Source organism: Cetorhinus maximus, chromosome 25 (assembly GCF_964194155.1).
Source record: "Cetorhinus maximus chromosome 25, sCetMax3.hap1.1, whole genome shotgun sequence".
Lineage (NCBI taxonomy): Eukaryota > Metazoa > Chordata > Chondrichthyes > Lamniformes > Cetorhinidae > Cetorhinus > Cetorhinus maximus.
Window position 1 is genome coordinate 17442175 of NC_135903.1, and position 27785 is coordinate 17469959.

General features: G+C 44.9%; 1 protein-coding gene across 2 annotated transcripts in view; it reads right to left on the reverse strand.

Annotated features, from left to right (window-relative positions):
- LOC144667939 (phosphoethanolamine/phosphocholine phosphatase-like) overlaps positions 1–27785 on the reverse strand; it is a 44743-nt gene that overhangs the window by 8834 nt on the left and 8124 nt on the right. Inside the window, exon 1 of one of the 2 annotated variants that reach the window (XM_078529564.1) lies at positions 11765–12107. The exons of the other annotated variant lie outside the window; for it this stretch is intronic. The gene's annotated coding sequence lies outside the window, so the exon portion shown is untranslated. Of the gene's footprint in view, positions 1–11764; positions 12108–27785 lie in introns of those variants that run through there. 2 annotated transcript variants of the gene reach the window in all.

Here is a 27785-nt window from a genome sequence, read left to right on the forward strand (position 1 = left end):
AAAGTCCAGCTGCACGTACATATCTCAGTGCTTCCAGTGCACGACTACTGCGGGGAAGATGTCCACGAGAGGCAAAACAACTGCAGCCCCCAGGTTTAATGATGTGTCACTGGAGTGACATTTGGACACCATGGAGGCCTGCCGTGATGTCCTCTACCCCCGCTCTGGCCACAGAACAGGCGGTAGCATCACCAATCCAGCATGGCAGGTGGTGGCTGCCAATGCTGCACAGAAGAGGTTGGCCATCCAATGCAGATAGAGGATGAATGATCTCATCCATGCAGCCAGGGTATGGCAAGCATCTCAGCACTCTAAGCTCACAAATTCAAGCCAATCACACATTCACTGGCATCTCACTCACTGCCTCAAGGGACATCATCCCCCATTCTCACATACACACCCTCACATGTCCATCTTGCCTCATCTCCTCTGGAGATTGCCTCCACAGCCCTCATCACCTTGAGGCCACTTGCACAGATCAACATGTGCCCTCCACACATCGTGGGATGCCCTCCTTCCCTAGTACAGCCCTCGTCGTGCAATGTCTTCCCTTGTCTGAGGCCATTTCTCCCCCTTCCCCAAGCAAGACCTTTCCCAGGAGCCATTGAAAACCCACCCACATATGGCTGATCTGGTAGGTAGAGCCCTACCTAGCCCCCCTAAAAGTGATGTGGTGCTGTTTGTGAAGCCTGGCACTAATGACTGCGAGTGCTGACCGAAGCACGGTAGGCAAACAAACCTCGATGTCCCGAGCAAAGTGCAGTCCGCCAGGTGCATGTTGTTTATGTGCTGTTGTGAATCACGTTGACGCGTTTTCCCGAATTCAGAAATGGGCGGACGATCCAGTGGGGCGGTGGAGGATGAATCCAGCGGGCTGGCCTTATAATGATATGTTGATGTATTACAATGAGCTTCCTGACGTCCGATGATGGGAAATGAGGCCCTGTTAGGACGCAGCTGATGGTAAAGGCTGATTTTTTCAAATCCCAGAGGGAAACAATTGTCATAACCCATTTTTGCAATTTGTATGTTTCAAGATGCAGGCTTTGAATTCAGTAGTAATAAAACCATCGAGTCTCAAGAGGTTTTTTAAAAAAGTAAATTGAACATTTATTAATACAAGAAAGATTGTAAACACATACATATGTCTACTATAATAACTACAAGATTCCCCTAATTAATTTGACTCTCAGTTAAAGTCCCATTAAAGCAACAGTAAATCTTATAGATTTAAAGAGACGCCTGTCAGAGCACACCCTGGACAGTTGCATTCAAATGAGTTTCTTTCAGCTCTGGGCCCTTGCGGAAAGACTTGTGGTTTCTCACACTTGCTGGATCTTAAAATGCCTCTCCCTTACTCACAATCTTCTTTCTCTTTTATACATATCTTTCTTATTGAATGTAAGTTTTCCATTGTGTCACTAGGCTTTTAACTTTACCTCTTCTAACAATAACATCCTTTCATTCCGCCAATTTTATTAGTAAGCTGAAGAAAGTAAACACATTGCTTGGCACCTTCTAGCTAGGTGCAAGACTTCACCCATTCTTTTGAATGGTTTATTTAAAATTGCAAATTGCCCCCTTGACACCTACGGGGAGAATTTTCCCGTCGGCGTGCGGGGCCCGCCCCCACACGCCGACACGTAAAATGACGTGCGGTGACGTCAGGTATGCATCCCGATGTTACCGTGCGTCATTCTGATCTTTCGTTCGGCGGGTGTGTGCCGGAGGTGGCTGCACGCCCACTGAACTATCAAAGGCCTGTTAAGGCCATTAATCAGCCAATTTAGACAATTGACAAGGCTGCCCGTCCAACCTTAAGGTTGGCGGGCAGGCAAAGAGGCTCAAGTGGCCTTCGCGTTTTGCATGAAACCTCATCCACCGGTGGGATGCAGTTTTATGAAGGTTTTATTAAATTAATAAATATTTTTCATACAATTCATAAACATGCCCCTGCTCATGTGACACTGTCACATGAGGGGACATGTCTAAATAATTTTATTCTTTCTTTATTTGAAACTTTAATTTTGAACCTAATCTCCCTGAGGCAGGTCCGTGCCTCAGGGAGATTTCTGCGCTCTTTCACGCATACGCAGACCCTGACTCTCCCCCCTCCTCCTGCCTGCACAGGTGGCGTTGAACACTACCAGCTGTGCTTAATGCTGGGTGGGCCTTAATTGTCCTGGCCATGTAAAATGGCGGCACGCAGCCGATTCCGTGCAGCGATCGGCTCCGCGCCCGCCCGTGCCCATTTCCAACTGGTCCGCCCGACAGGCAGAAGATTCTGCCCTATGTTTCTAAATTTCCCCATGTTTTTCTAATTACCATTTCAAACCTACTTCTTTCTATACATCAAAGCCTCAAGGCCAGCTGGCTTTAATCCATTTAAGACACACACACATAGACACAGACACCACTAAACTCTATTTTAAAAAATTATTTCCAATAACATTATAGACATTAAAGTCTTCATGACAGGCTCACCATCAGCAGGCTGAGTGGACGATTGCAAATTGGTTTCATGCCGTCATGAAACCAGTCGCGCCAAATTGTCTACTCCATGCCACTGAACACTCCCAATGCTGGCGGGCATGGTAAATCCTGGCCACAGTAAAAAATGTGATCTTTGTGATGTTGAAAATACAGCATTCTTGTTAATGGAGGGTATTCTAAATGATGGCGGATACCAATCATCTAGAATAAAACAACATTTTGTCCAGTCCTATGGTCTTAACCTGGACTCCCATCGCTTAGAAGTCTTTCAAGGTAGACCTGCGACAACAACTTTCGTGCTCATTAAACTATATTATGGAGAATTCCACTAGCTATATTGCTTGCAACATCTTAATTGAGAAGGTTTGTTAATACAATTTGGTTTGAAATATGAAAATGTGTAAAATGTTGATGTTAATTAGATAGGCAGGTGGCATTCACTGTGTTGAGTGAAGCATTATTTCAAATTAGATGCCCTCTCCGCTGATTCATAGCATAAGTTTTCTGCTGTTACTTCCCGAATTTTAATTAATTACTATTGTAAAGGCCTTTTCCATGAATTAAATTATTTATCCTGCAAGTAGATTTATTTTTGATGAGGCTTAAAGCATTCCCAGAGCTCAGTATCTGCCTCAGTCTCTGATCACCTTTGTTAAATTTTCCAAGGTGTGAGAAGACATGTTTGATTTTGGGGTTATGAGGACTTCACTAAGGCAAAAGGTGGTTCTATTTCAAATCTATGGGGCGGTGCAGGTCGGAGGGGGCATTAATTCTCATCATTTACCGCCTCAGTGGTAAACTTGTGAAGCTGATCGTCTATTACAGGACTTGTCTGACCTTTACTTACATCGGAAGGGAAATGAAATCCAGTGCATTCCACAATGAGCAATTTATCGGCTCTGCACTTTCCTGCACAAGTTGTGAAGATGAGAATTAATGTCTACATTTCTCAAACCTATCAGTGGATAATATCCAAACACCTGGTTTCTCACATTGGCAGGCTGTGACTAGTGGGGTACCGCAAGGATCAATACTTGAGCCCCAGCTATTCACAATATATATCAATGATTTAGTTGTGGGGACCAAATGTAATATTTCCAAGTTCACGGATAATACAAAGCCTGGTGAGGTGTGTTGTAAGGAAGATGCAAAGAGGCTTCAAGGGGATTTGGACAGACACGGTGAGTGGGCAAGAACATGGCAGGTGGGATATAATGTGGAAAATGTGAGGTTACCCACTTTGGTGGGAGGAACAGATGTGCAGAGTATTTTTTAAATGGTGAGAGATTAGAAAGTGTAAATGTACAAGGGGACCCGGGTGTCCTCGTCAATAAATTACTGAAGGCTAACATACAGGTGCAGCAAGCAATTAGGAAGGCTAATAGTATGTTAGCCTTTATTGCAAGACAATTTGAGTACAGAAGTAGTGAAGTCTTGCTTCAATTGTATAGAACCTTGGTTAGACTGCACCTGGAGTACTGTGTGCAGTTTTGCTCCCCTTACCGTAGGAAGGATATTATTGCCATAGAGGGAATGCAACGAAGGTTCACCAGACTTGTTCCGGGGATGGCGGGACTGTCCTATGAAGAGAGATTGGGGAAACTGGGCCTGTATTCTCTAGAGTTTCGACGAATGAGAGGTGATCTCATTGAAATCCACAAAATACTTAAAGGGATAAACAGGATAGATGTGGGTAAGATGTTTCCCCTGGTTGGGGAGTCTATAATCAGGGGACGCAATTTCAAAATAAGGGGGAAGCCAGTTAGGACCGAGATGAGGAGACATTTTTTTTCTCAGAGGGTTGCGAATCTATGGAATTCTCTACCCCAGAGGGCTGTGGAAGCTCAGTCATTGGGCGGGATTTTCAGCATTTGCCCGCCGCTAGGATCTTCCCATCCCGCCGCAAATCAATGGACTTCTGGCTAGGGCGCCGCCCCGCCCACAGCAGGTCCCGCCCACGACGGGGCTGGAAAATCCCGGCCATTGAGTATGTTTTAAAACTGAGATTGATAGATTTCTAAATACCAATGACATAAAGGGATATGGGGTTAGTGTGGGGAAAAGGCATTGAAGTGGATGATGAGCCATGATCATATTGAATGATGGAGCAGGCTTGATGAGTTGAATGGCCTACTCCTGCTCCTATGTTCCTAAGAGTGCTAAGGACACCTCTGGGACCTGCTGCAGAAAGACCTGAAACCACACTTATCTGTTTGCACTGCTCTGTCTGCGATTATGAAGGTCAATCTTATCCTCAACCTCTACACCACAGGGTCACTTTAGGCAGCCTTGGAACATTTGCCAGGAAGCAGTATGGGCATGTATCCACAGGTCACTGATGTTCTCAATAAACAGAGAGAGTGAGACACACCCACCAACTGAGACTAAGAGACAGCTACATACGACTGAGAGAAAGCTGCAAGCTGACAGAGCTAAATACCAACTGACATGTCTTTGCTTATTAAATCCGCAGGTTCAAACTCAAGAAGAGGACAACTTTTTTTGAATTTGTGGGCCTTGTTTTGTGGAGTGCTTTAGTGATTGGTGCAGTTGTTGATCCAGTAAAGTTCTGTACCTGTTGGTTAATTAGGTATTGTAACATTTTATTGTAACATTAGAGAGTGTACCAATTGTAACAAAGTAAGGAGAGGAGGGAAGGTCCTTTTTTACACTTATGGCCCCTTTTGATGCCTTCTCTCCTGCCTCTTCCCCTTCCTGTCACCCAGCCATGCCACATTTTATTAACTTCTTTTGGGTACATTACCTTCCCTGATCCCTCCCCAACCCAACAGTGCCTTCCTACTCTCCTGCTGCCATTCTAGCCTTGAATCCCCACTATTCATGGCCAGAACTACCCTCTGTCCCAGTCTTGGCAATCTCTGAAAGTCCCATCAATCTCCTTAGGAGGAACAACACAGCCACTGTTACAGGTTGAGCCAGACTGTCTGCAACCTCAGCATCCCATTCGACCCTAAACTGAGCTTATAACCACATATTTACTCCACTACAAAGGCCACCCACTTCCATCTCTTTAATATTACCCACCTCTGCCACTGCCTCAACCCATCTGCCACTGAAACTCATCCATGCCTTTGTAAGCTTGAGATGTGACTATTGCAATGCTCCCTGCCTGGCCTCTGACCTTTCACTCTCATAAATTCAGCTCCTCCAAAACTTGGCTTTTTGTGTCCTTGTCTGCACCAGATCCCATTCACCCAACACTGCTGCTCTGGTTCGTGCACAAATTTGTCCTGCAAGAGGTTAGAGAATGATGATAAGGCTAACAGCTGAACAGGTATAGGAGAAGTGAAATGGGGCTAAGAGGCTGTTGAAGTGGAGGGTAGGGGTTTGCAGGTTATGTTAGAGAAGCTGTGTAGCCATAATGCAGAATGGCTAGTTAAAGCTGCACTTAAATAGAATGCAATGTGAGTGCTTAGTTGTCCAACTGTTGCTTTAAGAGTGTGCTGGTGCCTGGGGCAGGCAATGAAGGGAGCGAGTCCAGTGTGTTTTCTTGACAGCCATGGTGAGGTTGTTGAACTTCTTGCGGCACTGTTCTGCAGTCCTGGGTGCACGGGAGTTGCCATCCAGTGTCAGTGCCATCTCTCTCCAGGCAGCACGAGTTATATTCCTGGTAGGCTTGGTGGCACCTACATCTTGGAACCTATGTCACTTGCCCTTAGTCTCCTAAAAAAGGGCCTAGGAGTCTGTACTGATAATTATTTGTTCTCTTTGATGGGGTGCTGCTCTTTGGGACAGATGATGTTTGGTCTCAGTTTTATAAAGCTTGTTGAAAATCATGACAAGGTAGGCAGTGAAATTATTTGAGTGAAGTAAAAGGCAAACACTGTTCCCCTTTTACCAGTTTCCCCCCCAGTCTGCTGAAGAATTTGAGCTGAACTGCCTCTTTAAAGGCTCAACGAAAGTTTCCAGGCAACCTGTTTTACAATGATTCTCCATGTAAATACAAGTGAGCAGACCCAGGAAATCCATGGGCAGGATTTTCCCTACGGCGGGTGGGCACGGCAGGCGGGCCCGGGATTGGCCCCCAACTCGGAATTCATGCTGGCTGGCCAATTAACGGCCAGCCAGCCGGCATGAAGCACATGCTGCAACGCTCAGCGCTGCCGGGGTGGTGGGGGTGGGAGGTGGGTGAGCGTGGAAGTCTGCGCATGTGCACGGGAGCACGCGCTGAAAGCTCCCTGAGGGCACATAGCTGCCTCAGGGAGCTGAGGAATTGGAGAAACAAAAGTAAAGATTTTGAAGATGATATAAACATGCCCCCACATGTGACTCAAAGAGGGACATGTTTGAAATGAAGTTGAAAAATTTTTTCCACTTTTTTATTTGCTGTTGGAAACCTCATCCTGCCCGTGGATGAGATTTCATAAAAAATGCAAAGGCTTCCTGGCCTATTCGCCCGCTTGCCAACCGAAATGTTGAGTGGGCAGCGAAAAATGGCGGTTAATTGAATCTTTAATGGGCTGAATAATGCTGTTAATTATTGGGGGTTGCGCTGCCGTCTCTCGTGCATGCCCGCGAGAGAGCGCGATGATGTTGGGACGCTTGCCTGACGTCATTGCGCATGATTTTACGCCTGATCACATTGGGTGCAGGCCCGCCTGTGGGACGTAAAATCCTGCCCCGTGTGTCACTCCCTCTGCAGGTCATGCAGGATAAAATCCTTTTTAAAGGGACATGTTCAGTGTACTGCAATTTGACGAGTGTTGATTTTACAATTTCAGCCTCTGATTTTGCTTCAGTTGTCCAAATTATCCTCAACTGTTGATTCTACGCTCCTACATTTACCATTCCTCAATTAATCTTTTCATGGCAATGTGTTAAGGAATTTTATTCTCTTTAAGGAATTCGGACATTGAATTATTTTTGGAAGAAAAGTAGTTGACTTGTAAGGTCGCAAATGAAAGAGTCTGAAGTCAGGCAGCTGGCGCCTGAGTCATACTAGGTTTCAGCTAATTATTTAAATCCTGAGCCCACTTCATAAGATGTGCGTGGTATCAGACGGAGAGCTGTGTTATAATTTGGGCCATCTCATTAAACTTTTTAGTCATGATTGTCACAAGATGCAGATTCTACGATCGGGTCCTGCTTCTTTTGAAACCAAACCCGACATTATGGATGTAATAAATGGGATATTGTGTGTCTCATCATTAATGATCTATCCTTTGATTTCTGGGTTATATTGGAAGTAGTATGAGATGCACCAACATTTCCTCCTGATCCCTTGGATAAAATGTAAATTTACATAGAAATTTTACTGGTACATTAAACTGTTTTTGAGTCTAAATTGTTTTGGGCCCCTTTTCCAAATTCCTTCACATGGTTGTCCTAGATTTTAGTTAAGTGTATTCCTTTTGAACTGCTGTCTGTCCACCAAGAGGTGGAAATATAAGTGAAGAATGTACATTGGCAGAGTTCAAAGGCTGCTACACAGACATTTAACCCAATTGGTCAATGGTGGAGTTTATGCTCCACATGAACCTCCTTCCATCCTACTTCATCTTCTGTTTCTTTCTGCCCATTTACTTATCTAGCTTCATAAAGAACTCTGAGGTCAGCACCAACCAAACACCACAGAGCGCACATATCCTAGGATTTCAGCTTGTTTGAGTACCTCATTCACTTCTCTCCATTTCATCATACTGGGACAGGAGGTGAGCAGTTCTTGCTATGGACAAATTTTACATTCAGCTATATTTTATTCTACACAAGGCTTCAATTCTATTCCCCATCCTCAGGAAGAATCCAGTCACTTGACATCAGAAAGTTTCAGAATAGTTACTTAATCTGGAATACTGCAGCCTATTATTAACAAGCCATATGTCTTGAACTGTAATATGTCCACTTGTCTGGATGAGTGGTGCTCCAACAACACTCAAGAAGTTTGACACCATCCAGGACAAAGCAGCCTGCTTGATTGGCACCCCATTCACCAGCTTCAACATCCACCATCGACGCACAGTGGCAGCAGTACCATCTATAAGATGTACTGCAGCAACTCGCCAAGCCTCCTGTGACAGCACCTTCCAAACCTGCAGCCTCTACCATCTAGAAGGACACAAGCAGCAGATGCACGGGAATACCACCTGCAAATTCCCCTCCAAGTCACACACCATCCTGACTTGGAACTACATTCCTTCACTGTCACTGGGTCAAAATCCTGGAACTCCCTTCCTAACAGCACTGTGGGTGCACCTACACTGCATGGACTGCAGCGGTTCAAGAAGGTGACTCACCACCACCTTCTCAGGGGCAATTAGGGATGGACAATAAATGCTGGCCTAGCTAGCAATGCCCACATCCCGTGAAAGAATAAAAATAAATAAATTTGACCTAAATCCTTAAAAAAATAAGACACCAGGTTTCATGCACTCTTTTCCTTGTTCACTATGTTGAAATCACTTCCCACTCGGCGCGACACACTGCCAAAAATCACAACCCCTGCTCTTCCTTGTTCTTCAGAAAATGGTTTCCCAGCTTTAAAGTTCTGGCTCGACACTAGTTCTACTCATAAAGTGCTAGTGCTGTTCCTCAATAAGTAGTGACCTTGCTTACTGCTGTCTCTATAGAAAATGGCATTGCCTATGGAGCACACATCGAAAGAGCGCACAACTGGTTCTGATACTCACCAAACCAGAAAAAGAAACAGAAAAGCCTCTTGCAGCTTGCAAGCTTTGTGATGGCCACCGCTGAATTCAGTCCTTGGCACATGAAAAGAGAAAGTATACTTTTAGTTGTTGAAAAATAACTCATTTTGGTAGGAGAATAAGGAGGTTACTTATTCCTTGGAAGGTAAGAAACTGAATGGGGAAGAGGAGCAGAGAGATGTGGGAATACAGATACATAAATCGTTAAAAGAAATAACAAATTTGATAAGGCCACAAGAAGTGTAAACAAAATACTGGGATTCATTTCAAAAGAATAGAAGACAACAGCAGAGAAGTAATGTTAAATTTATATAAAATCTTGATAAGACCGCATGTGGAGTATTGTGCACTGTTCTGGTCTCCATGCTGCAAAAAGGATATTGAAGAACTCAAGAAAGTACAGAAAAGATTTACAAGGATGTTGAATTGAGAATTGAAAGGACACAACTATCAGGGAAGATTGAGTAGGTTGGAGATCATTTCTCTGGGAAAGTCAATACTTAGAGGAGACCTGATAGAGCTCTTTAAATTTATGAAAGGGTTTAATAGAGTGGATGTGGAAAAACTGATTCCATTTGTGGGTGAGTCCAGAACAAGGGACCATAAATATAACAGTGACTCACAGATCAAATAAAAAATTTTATTTACACAGAGTGTGGCATGAATGTGGAACTCATTGCAACACGAAGTGGTTAAAACAAATAGCACTTGAGCAGTTTGATGCACACGTGAAGGGGAAGGGATTGAGATATGGGAGCAGGGTAGAAAGAAGCAGATATAGTGCAAGGTGTTCAAGTGGAGTATAAACACTGACATAGACCAGGCAGGCCAACTGGCCTGTTTCCGTGATTTCGTTAAGGAGAAATCCATGATCCCTGTGGGATTCTGTTATAACATTTTTACTAACACACCCCACACCCCAACTGGAGAAAAAGGCTGGAATTTTCCAGCCCCTCATGCCGGCGGGATCTTCTGGTCCTGCCGATGTGAACGGAGATTTCAATGGCTCGCCGGCCTGACCACGGGGGAACCCGCCGCGAGTAGTGACCGGAAAATTCCGGCCTTTTCAACTTTTTTTTAAAAAACGGTGTGTTTCCCGGGAACGCATTGGGAACTTCGTTTTACCTGCCCGCTAGTGCAAATCTGGGATGATTCAGCCCCAAAATTTCTTGCTAATTATGCATCAGTGACTGGTGAAAACTTACATGGTGCAGGTCAGAGGCTGGGAGTTCTGCAGTGAGCAACGCACCTCCTGACTCCCCATAGCCTGTCCACCATACAAGGCACAAGTCAGGAGTGTGATGGAATACTATCCCCACTTGCCTGGATGAGTGCAGCTCCAACAACATTCAAGAAGCTTGATGCCACCCAGGACAATCAGCCTGCTTGACTGGAACCCCATCCACCACCTTCAATATTATTCCCTCCACTCCTAATGCACAGAGAGCAGTGTGTACCACCTACAAGATGCACTGCAGCTCCTTTGACAACGCCTTCCAAACCAAGGCCACTACCATCTAGAAGGACAAGGGCAGCAGATGCATGGGAACACCACCACCTGCAAGTTCCCCTCCAAGCCACGCACCATTCTGACTTTATATCACCGTTCCTTCACTGTCACTCGGTCAAAATCCTGGACCTCCCTTCCTAACAGTACTGTGGGTGTTCCTACAACACATGAACTGCAGCCATTCAAGTAGGCAACTCACCACCACCTCCTTAAGGGCAATTAAGGATGGGCAATAAATGCTGGTCTAGCCAGCAATGCCTGCATCCCATGAATGAATAAATTTTAACAAGTCTTGTTGAAGTACTAATCCTGATATGTATTATCAGTTCTTGATCATTTGTAATATTGAAAATCATTCACAAATGTAAATTTCATTGCTTATTGTTAAGCTCAGTCATTACTCAGACAACAAAAGCATTTTTCGAGCTTGGGTCAAATTTTATTCATTCGTATGCTAAGGCCCAAAACTTCTGATCACTAAGTGTTTGTACCCCAGAGGCACACCCCAAAATGTGCTGGGGAACACCTCAGAAGTCCTGAGTCACTAACTACATGGGAATTATTCGGGAAGTTTGGACTTCCGATGGGCAATTTCCCGGTGGCTGGAACCCTCCTAAACTCCAAGTTAGAGTCAGAGACTTCGGATGGTTCCGGCTCATTTACCAAAATATTTACCCAGGAAAAGTTAGAAGGATTAAAACTAGTTCTAATTCCTGGGTAACTATACTACTGATCCACCGGCTCCCCACAGGATCACCCCCCCCCCCACCTCCATGACTACACCCCGCTGACCTTCTGACTACCCCCCCCGACCACCCGACCCATCCTACCCCCTCACCCACTTACCTTCCACCCCACCCCCTCACCCCACCTGCCACCCTACCCACCCTCACCCATACCTTACAACATTCTTCTGTCATAGAATTATGGATCAATTCAATAGTCTACATTGGTTAGATGGGAATATTCAACCAATATTTCCAGAGAATATTTCCTGGGGTCTGGCAAATCAGGGTGACCGTCCCTGGCCCTGTGCTTTGGGGAACCCATGCTTCGACATCACAGTGTCAGATGTAATAAAGCCTGTAGTACATACCAGCTGATCCACTGTCTCTCGCACTCTAAGCTCAAAATGAGTGTTTACTGGTGGATAGAAGTGAATAGCGAAGCAGGTATCCCCTCTCCAAAACGCGGTGTGGTTTCAGCACCTTGCATCACATTTGGAGACGGCAGTGCAGACCTCGGCGGCAGCGGTGGAGGGGATTTTATTCTGACTCTCATTCACTGCAGAGGGGCAAGGTGAACTATTTCGAACTAGTTAATGTCTTTAAAGCCAGCATATAGTGCATCGTGTCCGACCTGCGGGGTAAGTCACTCACGTGCTGTGTTTATTTTCAGTCCCGGGCAGTTGAAACCCTCTGCTTCTTGTTTTATTTTTCTTCCAGTGCGCATTGGCAACTAACATTTGCTTAACGTAGGAGGATGGACATCCATTAAAAAAAAAGTCGAATTATTTATTGCCTCTGGACTCGGTCATGTCACAGTTGCTGGAGCTGCAAAGGCAAGCTCGGGAACATCAAGAAGGGATGTCTGCTGCACTCCTCAGATTGCAAGGCATGATAGAGGAGTCTGTCCGTCTTCACTCTGAGGTGATAGCGCTGGCATGCCAACGCACCAAGGTCAACACTGGTAGGGTGGCGGCTGCCATGGAGACCTTGCTCCAGGATGTCGCTCCTGCACTACTGCGTGGGCTCAACTCCATCGCTAATGCTATAGTTGGCCTCCAACAGTGTGTACGTGAGAGGGGTGCAGGGCAGCTCGATCTCACTCCAGCTACCCCCTCTCCTCATGGAGTCAGCCTGGGGCCCTCAGGCACCCATAGGGAGAAGGATCAGCAGGTGCACGCTCCAGGCTCATCCATCCAGGTGACTCCGGGAGTGTCCGGCCCATCCGAATCCCCTCTTCCTGTGACCTCAGTAGCTCCAGCTCCACAGGCTGAGGATGGTGCCACTGCTACACAGCAGGACACTGAAAGCAGGCTGGTGCCCTCCAGGATACAGCCCTCCAGAGGATGTCCACCAAGGTCATCACAGACAGGGTGTCGCAGTCAGCAGGCTGCCTCCATCTCCGCTGTGGATGTCCTGGGAGCACCAAGATGTAGCAGCAGGGTTAGGACAGTTAAGGAGAATTAGTTGCACAGCCTGGGCACGGGTGCTAATCACTTGTACATACTGTTCATTATTGTCAATAAACTCCCAAGAATGTCTCCCTGCCTATGGCTCCTTGTTCTGATAAGCAATGTTCTTGTCACTCAGATGTGAAATCTTTCTGCACAAGATAAAGGCAGGTGTCTCATTCCAGGGCCTCTTCCCTGTGCTCTGTGCGGCCTTCAGACCAAAGTGATGGTCTGGCCTTACACTCCCTGGACACATTACTGATGCCTGCACCTCGGCAGTGCTTGTCATTGCTGTCAAAATGTTGTGGGCAGGCATCACAGAGTTCTCACATTCTCTCTGTGTGCTCTCAGCACATTTAAGGTGGGGCTGGCCCCCATCTCTTCAGCATCTGTGACCAGTGAAGCTGTGCTCCTGAAAGGCTCAGGTGCTGAAGGCGGACAAATGATCAGATGCTTCTAAAGTTTCATGGCTGCGTCTCCATGATATGATCCTAATCACAGAGCTCAAGCCAGCTGCCCTAGGCCAGACAGGAGTCAGGCATTCTCAGGGGCTATGTGAAGATCTATGGAGTGTCCTCACTGCACGTCGCCATCATCCTCCTGCAATTGAGTGACCATAAGGGCTTCCACTGCGTCTCCATGATGGGAGCATTCTAACAGAGGGTATTTGCACTACCATAAGCCAGACTGGAATCAAACGTTCACAGATGCGATATGAGGGTCTATGGGGTCACCTCACTGCATGTTGTCACCATCCTCTACAAATCTAGCACCTATGAGGGCCTCCCGAGCACGCCAGTCTCATCATCGTCTTCGAGGACCTCCTGACCCTCATCACCATCGACATCCTCCTCATTGGAGGAGACCTCTAGCTCCTCCATCTCCTCCTCAGCCAGCTTGTCTCCCCATTGCAGCGCTAGGTTCTAAAGGACGCAGCAGACGAGGATGATGCGTGACACCCTCTGCGGACTGTATTGTAGGGCTTGCAGGGCTCCACCAGACCGGTCCAGGCATTGGAACCTCATCTTCAGCATCCCGATGGTCTGCTGCACCAAGTTGCAGGTTGTAGCATGAGCCTCATTAAAGTGTCATTCTGCTGCAGTCTGAGGCTGCTGCACGGATGTCATCAACCGAGGCCTCTGTGTGTAGCCCTCGTCCCTGAGGTGCCATCCCTGCAGGTGGACCCCGGAAGACGTCAGGGATCTGTGACTGACTGGGGATGTAGGAGTTGTGCACACTCCCTGGAAATGATGCGCAGACCTGCAAGATGCATTTCTGGTGGTCACACACCAGCTGCACATTCAGCGAGTAGAACCCCTTATGGTTGATGTAGTTCACCGCATGTTGCGATGGAGATTGCCACGTGAGTGCAGTCAATCGCACCCCGCACCTGTGGGAAACCTGGGATCTGGGCAAATCAAATCGCTCTTGCATCCTGGTCCCAGGCGGAATACACAAAGTTTTGTGCCCTGCAAAGATGGCATCCGTGACCTCATGGATGCATTTGTGGAATTCTACAGAGGTCACGACAGGAGCCAGTTGCGTAGAAGCTGAGTGCCGCGGTCACTTTCACGGCCACTGGCAATGGATGCCCTCCATGTCCCCGTGGCTCCAAATCCTGCACTAGCTGGCAGATGTGACCAACTAGTTCCCAGACATGTGCAGTCTTCGGCAACACTGGTTCTCTGCAGGAGTGAAAGGCAGCGTCTGTAGATCCTGGGTGTCGCTAGGCGCCGACCAGCGACGGATCGCTGTGGCTCTTGGGCTGCCTGCGCGGGAGCCCCAGCCATCCCTCCTTCCTGAGGTTGCTGCTCCTGCCACTGCACAGCCAGGAGCCTCAGTCGCTCTCTCTTCCATCGTCTTCGCTCTCTGTAGGCCATCAGGCATACAGCTAGTTCACCAGGCTCCATGATCCTGATGCACTCCTCCTGCAGGATGAAAGAGAGACATGTGGTTAGCGTGGGTATATGAAGAACCTGTCCTGGTTAAGTGTGAAGGCCCCTTAATGCTTCGCGGAGGGTGCTGGCCACCACTTGGATGGCCAGATTTTAGTGCGCTGCATGGCTGCCCGAAACCCAACCCACCTCCGCCCCACTCCACCTGACAGATTGGTGGCAGCTTTGTCCATTGGACTGCATGCTGTGCTCTCAGCTCGGGCACAGGCATTTTCCTAACCTGCACTGCAAGGCTGCGCTGTTAGCCTGAACCATGGGGGAGACTGGTCCAAACCTGGATGCTGATATTGCAAGGGGCTGTGAGCGCCACCAGCAGTGACTACTCCATGGCCAGATTTAGGAAGCAGTTTGTACATGTGCAGTTGTCCAACTGTTCTGCAATCCACTAAAATGCTCATGACTCTGCAGTCTGTGCTGGGGGCTTGAAAAACTTTGGAACTTTGATGCCTCTGCATTGCTTGAGTGGGCAGAGAAGCTAGAGGCCTGACTCCAATCATATCGATGTGGCTGTGCCTGAACTGTCTCAGCTGCAGAGGAATGGTCACGTTTACAAGGTTTCCCTAATGTGCGGCCACTTCCCTCACCCACCCTACCCGCCCCACCCCAAATGCTTGTGCGCTATATTCAAAGGCAAGGCTGCCCTTGTCCATCCACCCACAAGTCACCTCAGTGGCAGGACTGCCCTTGACCCCCACCAACGCTCCTCAAGTTTGAAGTCCAACTGGCAAACCTGGCGAGCGCTGCACATCATTGCTGTGTACTCACCTCTGAGTTCCCCTCAAAGTGCAGCCTGCCAAGTGCACGCCTTTTATGTGCTGTCATGAAACACGTCAGTGGGAAATGGAGAGATGATCCAGCGCGGTGGGGGGTGGGGGGGTGATTCTGGCAGGCTGGCCTAATAATGATCTGCCGATGTATTACAATGTGGTCCCTGATGTCCGATGGTGGGAAACGCGGCCCACCGTTGGCGGGCTGAGTGGACGATTGCGAACTGGTTTCATGGTGTTGTGAAACCGATCGCGCCATATTGTCCGCTCATGGCACCGAACACACCTGACACCGGCAGGCACGGAAAATCCCGGCCATTAATTTTGTAAAGCCCAATTTGTCAGTCCTGAAAATGTGCCTGTGTTGCTGTTCAATAAATTTCACTAACTTTGGTTTAAAAGGACGGACTTGAGTTGAAGCATCATAATATCTTGCTTTGGTGATTCTGCTAAACGCTAAAATAAGCCAGTACGCCCTTTAAATGATGCATTTCTTGAAAGAATGAACAGGCTTAACACATCAGAACTGGGTCACTTACTGAACAGCAGAAAACCCTTTGTTGGAGAACTCAAAGACAGCGGCTGTAGCAAGTGTGACAAAATCAGTTGTTAGCCTTGAAAATGCAATCTGACAACATTTCTATGCTCTTGTGAAGTGGAAGTATCTGCCACAGGGGATTTGTGAAAGCCTTGATCAACAGCAAGACATCAAATGAATCTTTCCCTTTCTACCCTCTCAATGACACCGTGGGCTGAATTTTAATGTGCCGGAGCACACGGGAGTGAGTGGGGGTTGAAACTGAGAAAATTTTCAGCGCATTGGGACGCTGGTTCCAACCTGCGTATTTAATTGCAACACATGGAGTCTGTGTGTGAGCAACTCCCTCTGGAGAAGCGAGTTGTCGATTTCAACATGTTGACTGGTCAATTACAGTGAATAGCTTTTGCAATTTAATTCTAACACAGGCTTCCTGGAATTCGCCAGTGAAAGTGAAAACACAATGGCAATTGTGGGGCTGAAGACATGACAAAGAATTATGCAAATAGGTACCTAATCCTCTCAGCTGCTTTCTTACCTGCCCATATGAAAGGCTTTGTGCACAGCACTTGCGTTGAGAGGAAACTTGACAGCTTTGGTGGTTTGTACGGCAGATCTGCACTTTGGAACTGTTGATCTATCAGATCAGTATTGGTGCCAATTACATTGTGTGACTTTGTCCTCAGATGAAGACCAAGTTGAGCAACACCAGAAGCAGCAGCAACAGGAGTAGCAAAAAGAGCAACAGCCTGCTCCTCACAGTACTGCAGCTCCACAAGCGAGAGGGGCTCAGCAGGGAGATCATACCTGGCACACAGGGTCTAAAGGCATAGAAACAGGCTTCCTCAGAACACCAGCTTCTCAGGGTCTCATATCAGGCGTTGGCAGACATTGGCTAGAATAAGATCTGCTACCAACTGGATTTGGACACCTTTTATCAGTGACTGTCAAGCTTACCACTGCCCTCAACTTCTTTGCCAGGGTTCTATTGGACACATTTGCAGGATCTTGTATTCTGTGCATACAGGCCTTCATCAATAGCTTGCAACCAATGAATGTCACCTTAAATAGGATAAATGAAACCTTAGCCTTGGCCTTACGTTGTCCCACTTACCTGCAGCAAAGCACTCTCCAGCTCCTAGCTAGCAGGGAAGTGCAGATGACCCACGAGAGGGATAATCTTGAAAGGGGACATGGAAGCGGACACTTGGCTCCATTGCGGCACCAGCAGCAGTGCACAATGCTGCCCGGACTGCCCTCATTATTCCAAGGCTCATTTAGGATTCACCAGTGCACTCATCTGACAATCTCACTCAAAAGACACTTTCTCTCCATCACATTCCCACCCCATGCATTTCATCAACACAAAGCAAGCCTGTCAACCAAGCATCACTTTCACAGACTCCACCCCACCCCACCCCATCCCAGTGCTTGGAGTCAATTCCTGTGTTACCATCATCACAAGTGAAAAAGCCACATGCCAGCCAGCAACATGGAAAAGTGGTGCAAACAAATTTCAATTACGTGGCTCAAAAACAAATACAGAAACTTGACATTCTAACATTGTGTAACACACCCGCATGCACATTTTGCTGCAACTGCAAATCTTTACTCTTCCTCTTCCTAGCACTTTTCCTTGGTGCAAACCCTGTGGCTTCAGCAGAGGTAGAGGCAGGCAACTCAAATCCCTGCGCTGACTGCTGAGATGCTCTCGGCTGATGTTCTTTTGGCATCAAAGCTCACAAGACCCGTGGCAAAGACTGCTCTATCTGCATAGGGACAGATTCGGCCATCAGGCCATGGGCAACATGTGGGGTATTGACTGGGGGGAGGGGGGTCCACAATGGGTGAGAAGGGGAAGTATTTTGAGCAAAGTCTCCACTTCCACGTGCGCTTTCAGGATCATCCCTCTCATGGGTCAGCTACACTTCCCTGCTAGCTAGGAGCTGGAGAGTGCTTTGCTGCAGATCAGTGGGACAATGAAAGGCCAAGACTCGGGTTTCATTCATCCTATTTAAGGTGGCATTCATCAGTTATAAGCCATTGGTGAAGCACTATTTTGATTGCTGCATTTGATGCTCTATGGCTACTCTTTCCATGGCTAAAGGCATCATTGCAAAGGGCTACAGCATCATGCCACTCATGCATGAGATGGGCTCCTCCAATTTCTCTGCAAGCGCACACAGTCCTGCAGCCAGCACATTGCACATTCTCTGCTGCTGCTCTAGAAATATCCTCTTCATTGATAGCCCCCGGGATACAGCATCTGCGTCCAGCTGAGTGGAGCTTGGAACATTCTGCGCTTCTGATGTGGACATTCCACTGCTGTCCCCGTGTCCACCATCTGCCTTTGCTCACTTGTGATGTATCAGTCAAGTGAAAACCCAACTATCTGCCTTACCAGTCCAACTGAAATGTGTGTGAGAGAGCTGGTGCATGGTCTGCATGAGTCCTGTGACGGGACACCCTCAGAGTGAGTGACTTCCTCTGAGGAGTAATCATCGTCCACCTGTGGGACACTCAAAGGGCCTTTGGGGGGGTGGTGAAAGGCATAATTTAGAATCATCGAGATAAGAATGTTTTAAGTGATCATATTTCACTCATCAGGTCAACATGTGTTGAGTGTTCAATACCCTGTGGCTGCCTGATATTTAATTCTGTGACCAGGTAGTGGGGAGGCCCTGGCTCCCCATCTCCGACAGCCAAGCACACTGAAACTCTACTGATGTTCTGAGCCTCCACCTCTGCAGCTACCAGCTGAGAGATGGCTGAAGGACAAACTCCAGTTCTCTGCCTCTCCCTCGTGTTCTGTGCTCTCTTTGCCAACAAGGAGGGAAAGAGATATATGAGTGAGAGTAATGGCATGTGCTGAATGGATGGATGGAGAACATTTGTTGAGGGTAACTATGAGGGAGAGACGTGACATTGCATAAAGATGAGAGTGTCAGTGGTGGATGGGCAAATAGGAATGTGAGAAAGTGCATATAGATAGAGTGGGATTGGTGTACCTACAAGGTAAATTGGTGTGAGGAGTAGGCTTCAGAAGGCAGAGTGAGGGGTTAAAGGTGATACTCAAATCAGGATGCAGGTGAATGTGCCACTCCACTCATCTTTCCTGACTACATTAAACCACTTTCAGCATTGAATCCATGAACATGGCACCAGGTTCCTGCTGCTGACCTCACTGAAAATTTCCACTCATGCTTTCTTTGTTTCACCAGCAGTCTTCTTCCTTGTGTACCTTAGTAGGGTGCTTATAGCCATCAGCATCATATTCAGGAAGGTGCCAATAAAACAAGGCACACTTTTGATCATTCAGACTCCATTCTGTTAATTCTTTCTGTTGTGTTCCCAACTCCAAAATCTATCAAATTGTATTGGTTGGAGTGTCCTTTTAAATATTGGAGTTGAAATTGACTCATGCAGGTCGTCATCACACCCTCTCCCACTGATTTGATGGGGAAGACGGGAAATTGTATGGTAATACAGTGGCTGGGTTTATTATGACACAGCAGATGATAACTGCTGAGCTGTTCAAATCCCAGAGGGAAGCTTGAAACATAACCAATTTTTGCAATTTGTATGTTTCGAGAGGCCGGCTTTGAATTCAGTTATAATAAGACCACCGAGTCTCAAGAGGCTTTTATAAAACTAAATTAAAGATTTATTAATTAGAAGACGGTAAGCACATACATATGTCTACAAATTACTCCGATAATAAAAATCTCCTACTTACTCTGACTCCCAGTGACACCTCCATTAAGGCAACAGTAAAACACAGATTTAAACAGACCCCTGGCAAAGCACATTCTGGACAGTTGCATTCAAAATGAGTTTCTTTCAGCTCTGGGTCCTTGCAGACAGCGGCTTGAGGCTTATAGGCTGGAGGCTTTAGCTCTTAGAATCCCCCTTCCTTTACCAGCAGCCTTCTCTTCCTTTATACATATTTTCCTCTTTGAATGCAAATTCTCATTGTATCACTAGATTTTTCGAACCTCTTCTAACAATAAGACCCTTTCAGAGCACCAATTTTATTAGTAAGTTTTGGTAAAAATAAACCCATTGGACTGAATTCTCCGGTTGGTGAGTCGGGGTGGGGCCCACTCCCCGACGCGTAAAATGATGCGCAGTGACATCGGGTGAACGTCCTGACGTCACCGCATGTCATTTAGATTTTCAGTTTGGTGGGTGCGCAGCTGAGCCGAACTGTCAAAGGCCTATATAAAACCTAATTAACTCAATTAAATGAGCTGCCCGTCCAACCTTAAGGTTGGTGGGCAAGCGAAGAGCCCAGGTGGCCTTTGCATTTTTCATGAAACCTCATCCACGGGTGGGATGAGGTTTCATGAAGTGTTTTAAAATCTAACAAAAATTTTTACATTAATTCTTTGACATGTCCCAGCTCATATGACAGTGTCACATGAGCGGACATGTTTTAAAAGTTTTTTTTCTCCTTTATTTAAATTTACACATGTCTAACGTGCTTCAGGGAGATTTCTGCGCTCTTCCGCGCACGTGCGCGAAAGAGCGCAGGTAAAGACTCAGGGAATCCCCTACCCGCACAGGGAGCACTCAGCGCTTCTGGGTGAGCGTCACGCTGGGCGGGCCTTAATTGCCACCCCCCCCCCCCCACGTAAAATGGCGATGCAGCCCCAACTGGGGACGCCAATCAGGTTCGCGCCTACCCCCGTCCACCCCAGCACAACCTCCCCCACCATAACGGGGGGATAATTTTTCCCATTGTTTGGCTTCTTCTGGCTAGGTGTAATATTTCACCCATTCCTTTGAATGGTTTATTTTGAAAATGCAAATTGCTCCCCTTTATACTTCACTTTTTAACTTCACTATGTTTACCTAATTAACATTTCAAACCTACTTCTCGTCTATACATCAAAGCCTCTAGACCAGCTGGCTTTAATCCAGTTAAGACACACACACGGGCACAGACACCACTTGAACTCTATTTAAAAATAATTTCCAATAACACGATAGACATTATTATATCTTTTTGATAGGTTAAAGAGCCTCTTTCATACAAATACTATTAACAGTGATTTTATACTATCACATTTGTATCGATGATCATCCAAAATTTCTTTGGTTTGACACAACTCAAGATTGCATAATGCAACTGCACTTCCGAGTTCTTTAAAGGCAAGAGGTACAACACAACCTACAGGAGTTGTCTTAAGCTATTTAGAGTCTGTAAATAATGTAGAAGAATTCCAACTTCACTGGACAACCTGGAAAATGTTTAACCTTTTACTATGGATTCCTTTTATTGTTAGGTGAATACAATCATCTGAACATGAAAAGTTATCTAACTGAGATGTGGACTTCAGTGCAAGTCACTGCTACTAGTACAACTCAGGTCTGCTGGTTGTGCATCAAACCCTTTGAGATCTGGTATCTATCGTACAATAGTATTCTAAGAGAATTACCTGTTGTTAGATCATAACATCTCTCCCTTCAGGTCAAAGTCAATTCTGACCACCTGCGATATTTCATAACCTACCATTTACCTGAAGTGCTCTAGCTGCTTCTTGATTTATCAATTCATCTCGGACTTTAAACTCTGGGCAGCTCGGGTTTTACTGTAAACTAAAATGAAGACACAGAATGGGAGGAATACAGTCAGTCTGTCAACATCTGAAACGAGGAAAGATAGAACAGCATGTGCAGAATCTTCTTCCAAACCTAAAATAGTAACTATTTTTAAAAAATTTCAAATCTTGACAAACAACTATCCAATGCGTGTAGCCTTCTCCTCTTAAAAATACATTTATACCATAAACTGAACCCCTATTATGGCTCATTACAGGAAACGTTTTAGTCAAATATCTGTCTGGGGAAGGGAAGGGTAACCACAAATGTCAGATATAAACTGGACTAATGTCCACCATCATCTACCATTCATTATATTCTCTGGGAAAGCCTAAGAGGACAGTAAGTATGTTCAAGAAGGATACTTACTGTTGGAATTTTATGGATTGCTGCCAAAGTTTTTTGCCAAAAGGCTTTATCTTGGAATGAATCCAGAACAAATGAGAAGGGTGATCTTTTGCTCTATAGTTCTTGCAGCAGCACAGAGTTCATTTCCAAGTTCATTTCATCAAAGTCATCTAAGGTAAAATTGCATGTCTGATTATGGTATATGTGTATAATAGGAAAAATGAATTTCACAGCTCTTCCTATTCCTGGTTTTGAGATTTGCCACTGTAAGTTCTTTGCATATACTGCATTGCTAAATGATTGTTTGGGGAAGGCTTGATTTCTTATGGATGTCTGCAATTACTGCATACAAGCTGGACAATTTGATGATTTTAATCTGATAAATTTCAGACAAATTATGTATCTGTTAAGAGGTCAGAGGGCAGTGCTAGCTAATCCATTTTCCCATCAGCTGCTTTTTCAGGATCACTTTGATTTTTCCTATTATGGGAGACTAAATAGAGGGTCTAAGTAGAATGCTTTAGATAAAAAATGTCACGATAAAGATCCTACAGGAGCCCCAATATAGCCTATTTTACTGGGCCCCAAATATTTGGAATTGGTGACGTCTTTGGCTTCTAGATAAGCTTGGTGCTTCTTAGTCCGAGTGACAAAATATCCTCTCTTTTTTTATGAATAACTAAAGAATCATAGCCTGGAGGGTTTAATTGATGCCAATGTACGTTTTTAAAAAAAGACTTAATTTGGAGAGTAAAATCGAATTATGAACCTCTTACAAAATTTTTTAAAAACTGGAATAGGGCTAACACAGTGAGGAGAGACTCCAGAGCAAGGCATATATTCAAGGTAGAGTACTGAGTGTACTATACAGCAATAAGATTCCTACTGCTAATCCAAAAGAGAATAGCAGTTGTTGAGTGCAGTATGAAGTCAGGCATTTGCTTCATATTCGAGTTTTAAAACTAAACAGTTCCAGAAAAAGTGCGAGATGCCCAACTGATAAGCCTTCAAGTTGGTTTGACTTTCTCCACCGAGGTAATTTGGAAATTTGGGAGTCTGATCACGATTCTAATAGCCACACCAAAATAAGGATTCCCCCGAAGTAATAACTGTGTGGAATGGAAAACTTTTGCTGTGGTATGATACAACTGTGAAACAACATGGGCCAGGCCCAAGTTGTGTTTGTGACTTTGAAATAGTACGGAACACTTCCTTGGAAGCACTCAAACACACTACTAAGAACAAAATAGACAGTATATTAAATAAATACTTTAAAGGAAAACACTATTGTGAAGGTAAGTTAGTTCAAAATGTAAAGCACAGTATCTGGTGGTGATTAGAATGTGTGCTGACAAGATTTTGAATGAAATAATCAAAAATATTGCAATGTAATAAATATGTCAATTGTAAATCCATGATGCTACCAGATTTACATCCTTGGAAGCCTCGTGGAGAATGTAACTTTTAGGAAACAGAATAAAAAAGAAATCACATGCATATGTTTATCAATTTAAAAAAGAAATCACCCAGAACCCAAGTGAAAATTTGTTGTGCTTGTTGACTGAGCACTTGAGAGGAAATGGAAATGCACACTTTTTTGCATCCGGAGACCAATACACTTCAATCTGCTTTAGCTCAGCAGGATAGGGTCAACTAAATGTTGACCCTATCCTAAACCCATTTGGTCATCAATCAAATAATAATGCTATTGTCTCTATATGCTAAGACTTTCAATAGTCTGTTCTGATGTTTGGCCTGGGTTTTATCACAGCAAAGAAACTAATAAGTTTGTTTTGTAAAGTTTTGAATTTGAATTCCAGTAATTTAAAGCGCATTAAAAGGGAAAAGGACAAGAAGACTAGATTAATTATATTATACTACAGAATTGGTTTGGATAATTTCATTGCAGTTTATGGTGTGAAATGATCATTTTAAAATCTGGTTTTGTTCATCCCTGAGATTTTGCCAACAAGATAGTTTGACAGTGCCTGCTTCTCTGAGTCACCAAGCTTTCTCATTGCTTTAAGTGCATCATTGACTGCTCAATGTTATTTAAAACAACAACATATTGATTTGGCCACTCCAAAGAAGCAACCAGATAACTTTAACAGCTTGAGTGTCAACTGCCTCATAAACCCTCAAGAATCAAGTTAAGCGATGAAAGTTCCATTTCCAGAATGGATTGCAAAATCATCAACATAGAATCATAGAATCTTACAAGTGGAAGCCATTGTGCCCATATTAATGCCAGCTCTTTGAGGGCTATCCACTTAGACACACACCTATGGTTTCCCCATACCCTTCCATATACGGCAGTGTATTTTGCTTTTCAAATATATCGGCACAATTCATTTTTGAAAGTTATTATTGTATCTGCTTATTCCATCCTTTCAGATAGTGCATTCGAGATCACAACAACTCACCACATAAAACACTTTTTTTGCTTCATTTTCTACCAAGTCCTTCCGCCAATTATCTTTAATCTGCGTTCTAATGTATTGACACAGCTACCTGTGAAACAATTTCTCCCTTTCTACACCCTTCTTGATTTTGGACACATCTATTAAATCTCCCCTTAACCTTCGCTTGCATTTATAAAGCACCATTTACAATCTCAGGACATTCCAAAGCACTTTACAGCCAATGAAGTATTTTCAAAGTGTAGTCACTGTTGCAAAGCGGGAAATGGAGCAGCCAATTTCTGCACAGCAATCTCCCACAAACAGCAATGTCATTATGAAAAGATAATCTTTTAGCAGTGTTAATTGTGGGATAAAGAATGGCCAGGGAGAACTTCCATACACTTTGCAAAATAGTGCCATTGGCATCTTTTATGTTCACCTGAGAGGGCAGACCAGGCCCTGGTTTAATGCATCCATCCAAAAGACAGCATTTTTAACAGTGCAACATTCCCTCAGTAATGCATTGGGAGTTTAAGCCTAGATTTTTCTGCCCATGTCTCTAGAGTAGACTTGGAATCCACAACCTTCTGACTCAGAGATGAGAGTGCTATCCCCTACAAGGAGAATGATAACAATTTTTATAGTCCTTCCTCGTAAATGAAGTCCTCATTCTTAGTACCATTTAGTAAATCTTCTCTGCACCCTCTCCATGGTCTTGTCATCTCTCTAAAGTGCAGTGCCCAGAATTGGACACAATATTCCAGCTGAGGCCCTGACTCTGTTTTAAACAGCCTTCTCAACTTGACCTGCCACATTCAAAGCACACCTTTAAAATTATAGCATTTAGTTATAAGCCCTCTCTTCACTATTCCTTCCAATTTTCTGCATTCATTTTCATTTGCCATGTGGCTGCCCATTTCGACCTGCCAATGTCTCCAGAATGCTGTTACTATCCTCCTCATGGTTTACTACATTTCCAAGTTTTGTGTCTTCTGGAAAAATGTAATTATACAATGAAGAAAAGCAGAAACATTAAAATTGAAATCCAAAAGTAAAGTCATGTAGATAAAATATGTGTTGATAAAATATTTGATTTGAAATTAATACTACTGACTTTTTCACAAAATTATGACTGTAATATCAGGATCAATTGTGTCATTGTGTCTAAGTTGGAATCACAGAAAAAAACTGACTTGATCAAGGAACTTGAAGTTCCCTGGAACTGTCAACTGGATAACAGTTAAATGAAAAGGTGACCAAAAGTATTACGATCTCTTTGGGGGAATGTTACGACCAGGTGAGGAGGGGTCAAATGGCTCCCCTCTTATCCCTCTCCTCTTTTGACCGCAGCTGGTCTAACTATCGCCCCTTGACATTCAATGGCATTATCACCGCTGAATGCCCTACTATTAACATCCTGGGGGTTAGCATTGACCAGAAATTGAACTGGACCAGCCATATAAATACTGTAGCTACAAGAGCAGGTCAGAGGCTAGGAATCCTGCAGCGAGTAACTCGCCTCCTGGCTCTCCAAATCCTGTCCACCATCTACAAGGCATAAGTCAGGAGTGTGATGGAATACTCTCCACTTGCCTGCATCATTGCAGGTTCAACAATACTCGAGAAGATTGACACCATTCAGGACAAAGCAGCCCACTTGATTGGCACCCCTCGCAAAAACATTCATTCCCTCCACCACCGATGAACAGTGGCAACAGTGGGTACCATCTACAAGATGCACAACAGAAACTCACCAAGGCTCCTTAGGCAGCACCTTCCAAACCTACGACTGCTACCAACTAGAAGGACATGGGCAGCAGATACATGGGAACGCCACCACCTGGAAGTTCCCCTCCAAGCCACTCACCATCCTGATTTAGAAATATATTGCCATTCCTTCACTGTCGCTGGGTCAAAATCCTGGAACTCCATCCCTAACAGCACTGTGAGTGTACCTACACCATGGGGACTGCAGCGGTTCAAGAAGGCAGCTCACCACCACCTTCTCAAGGGCAATTAGGGATGGGCAATAATTGCTGGCCCAGCCAGTGACGCCCACATCCCGTAAATTAATTTTAAAAAACTTCTGTTTAAACAAGATTACACTTGCCCTGTACTTAAATGTTTACACACTGTGGTCACTAAAAAAATCAATCGGACAAGTTTTCTTGAGTTTAACAAAGAAGGAGGTTAGTTTTATTACTGTATACTTAAACCGGTCTGGGTAAAATAATAAAATACACTCCAACCCTCACACACACAAACACGTACACACACAAATCTCTGTCTACTGCAAATGGGTGAAGAGAGAGAGGGAGGAGGGCCCCACTTAGCTTCTCAGTTGCTAATGCAGTTCTGCCCAGAAACCCACGTGCTCAAACTATACAATGGACTTGGACTGGCCATGTGATCTCTCTCCAACTGCCAGTAATTCTAACACAATTGTATATTCCAATTATAACTCAATTAGATCATCTGGAGAGCTATCTTAAAAATCAAGGTCTTTTTCCCATGCAATTAGTCTTTGAATGGTTTGTCTTCAGCTGTTGAATATTGTAGGAGGCTTCCATAGGTCTTGCTGATAAGCCAGGACAGAAGGTCGTTCAGAAACCCCAGTTGGGATGCCATTGTCTATGATGGGTTTCACAGACTTGCTGTCTCCTCTCATTGGGTTGAAATGTGGAATACATAATAATGTAATTTAGTGTCAGCCATCTTGCTGTGAGTGAAAATCTCTGTTTCAACAAGCCTGTCTTTTATAAGTCCAATGTCATGTTTCCAGCTGATCGATTAAAAATCAATATTATGTAGAACGTCTTCATAGCAGGGAACCATAGAACAAAATAACCTAATTTACCAAATAAACCCCAAACAAATCACCAACAGGATTTCACTTTTGGCAACTTTGACTTTAACGCGAATTGGAATCAATGTAAATCAAATATGAATTAACAGGAAAATGATACTTTAAAAAAGAGAAATTTCACTTAAATAGTCTATACAACAAAAATACGTATTTACATAAGCACAAGTGTTCGCATCACACCCCAAACAAATGTAGTACTACGTAGCTATACAGTTCCACAAAATGCTGTTCTTTATTCCCACAGGACAAATCAGGAGGCTGACAACAGCTATTATCCCCAAGTTTCATGGGTAAGATTATCATCAGCAAGGCACACTTCTATCAACCCTCTCTCCCTCGGGTCACAACAGTGTTGATGGTGTGGCTCTCCAGAGTTCCTTTTCAATCGAGCTACCAATAACACTCTGGTGCATGATTTTGGCCACTCTGGGAAAACTCCCAATTCTTGATTGTCTTCGAGC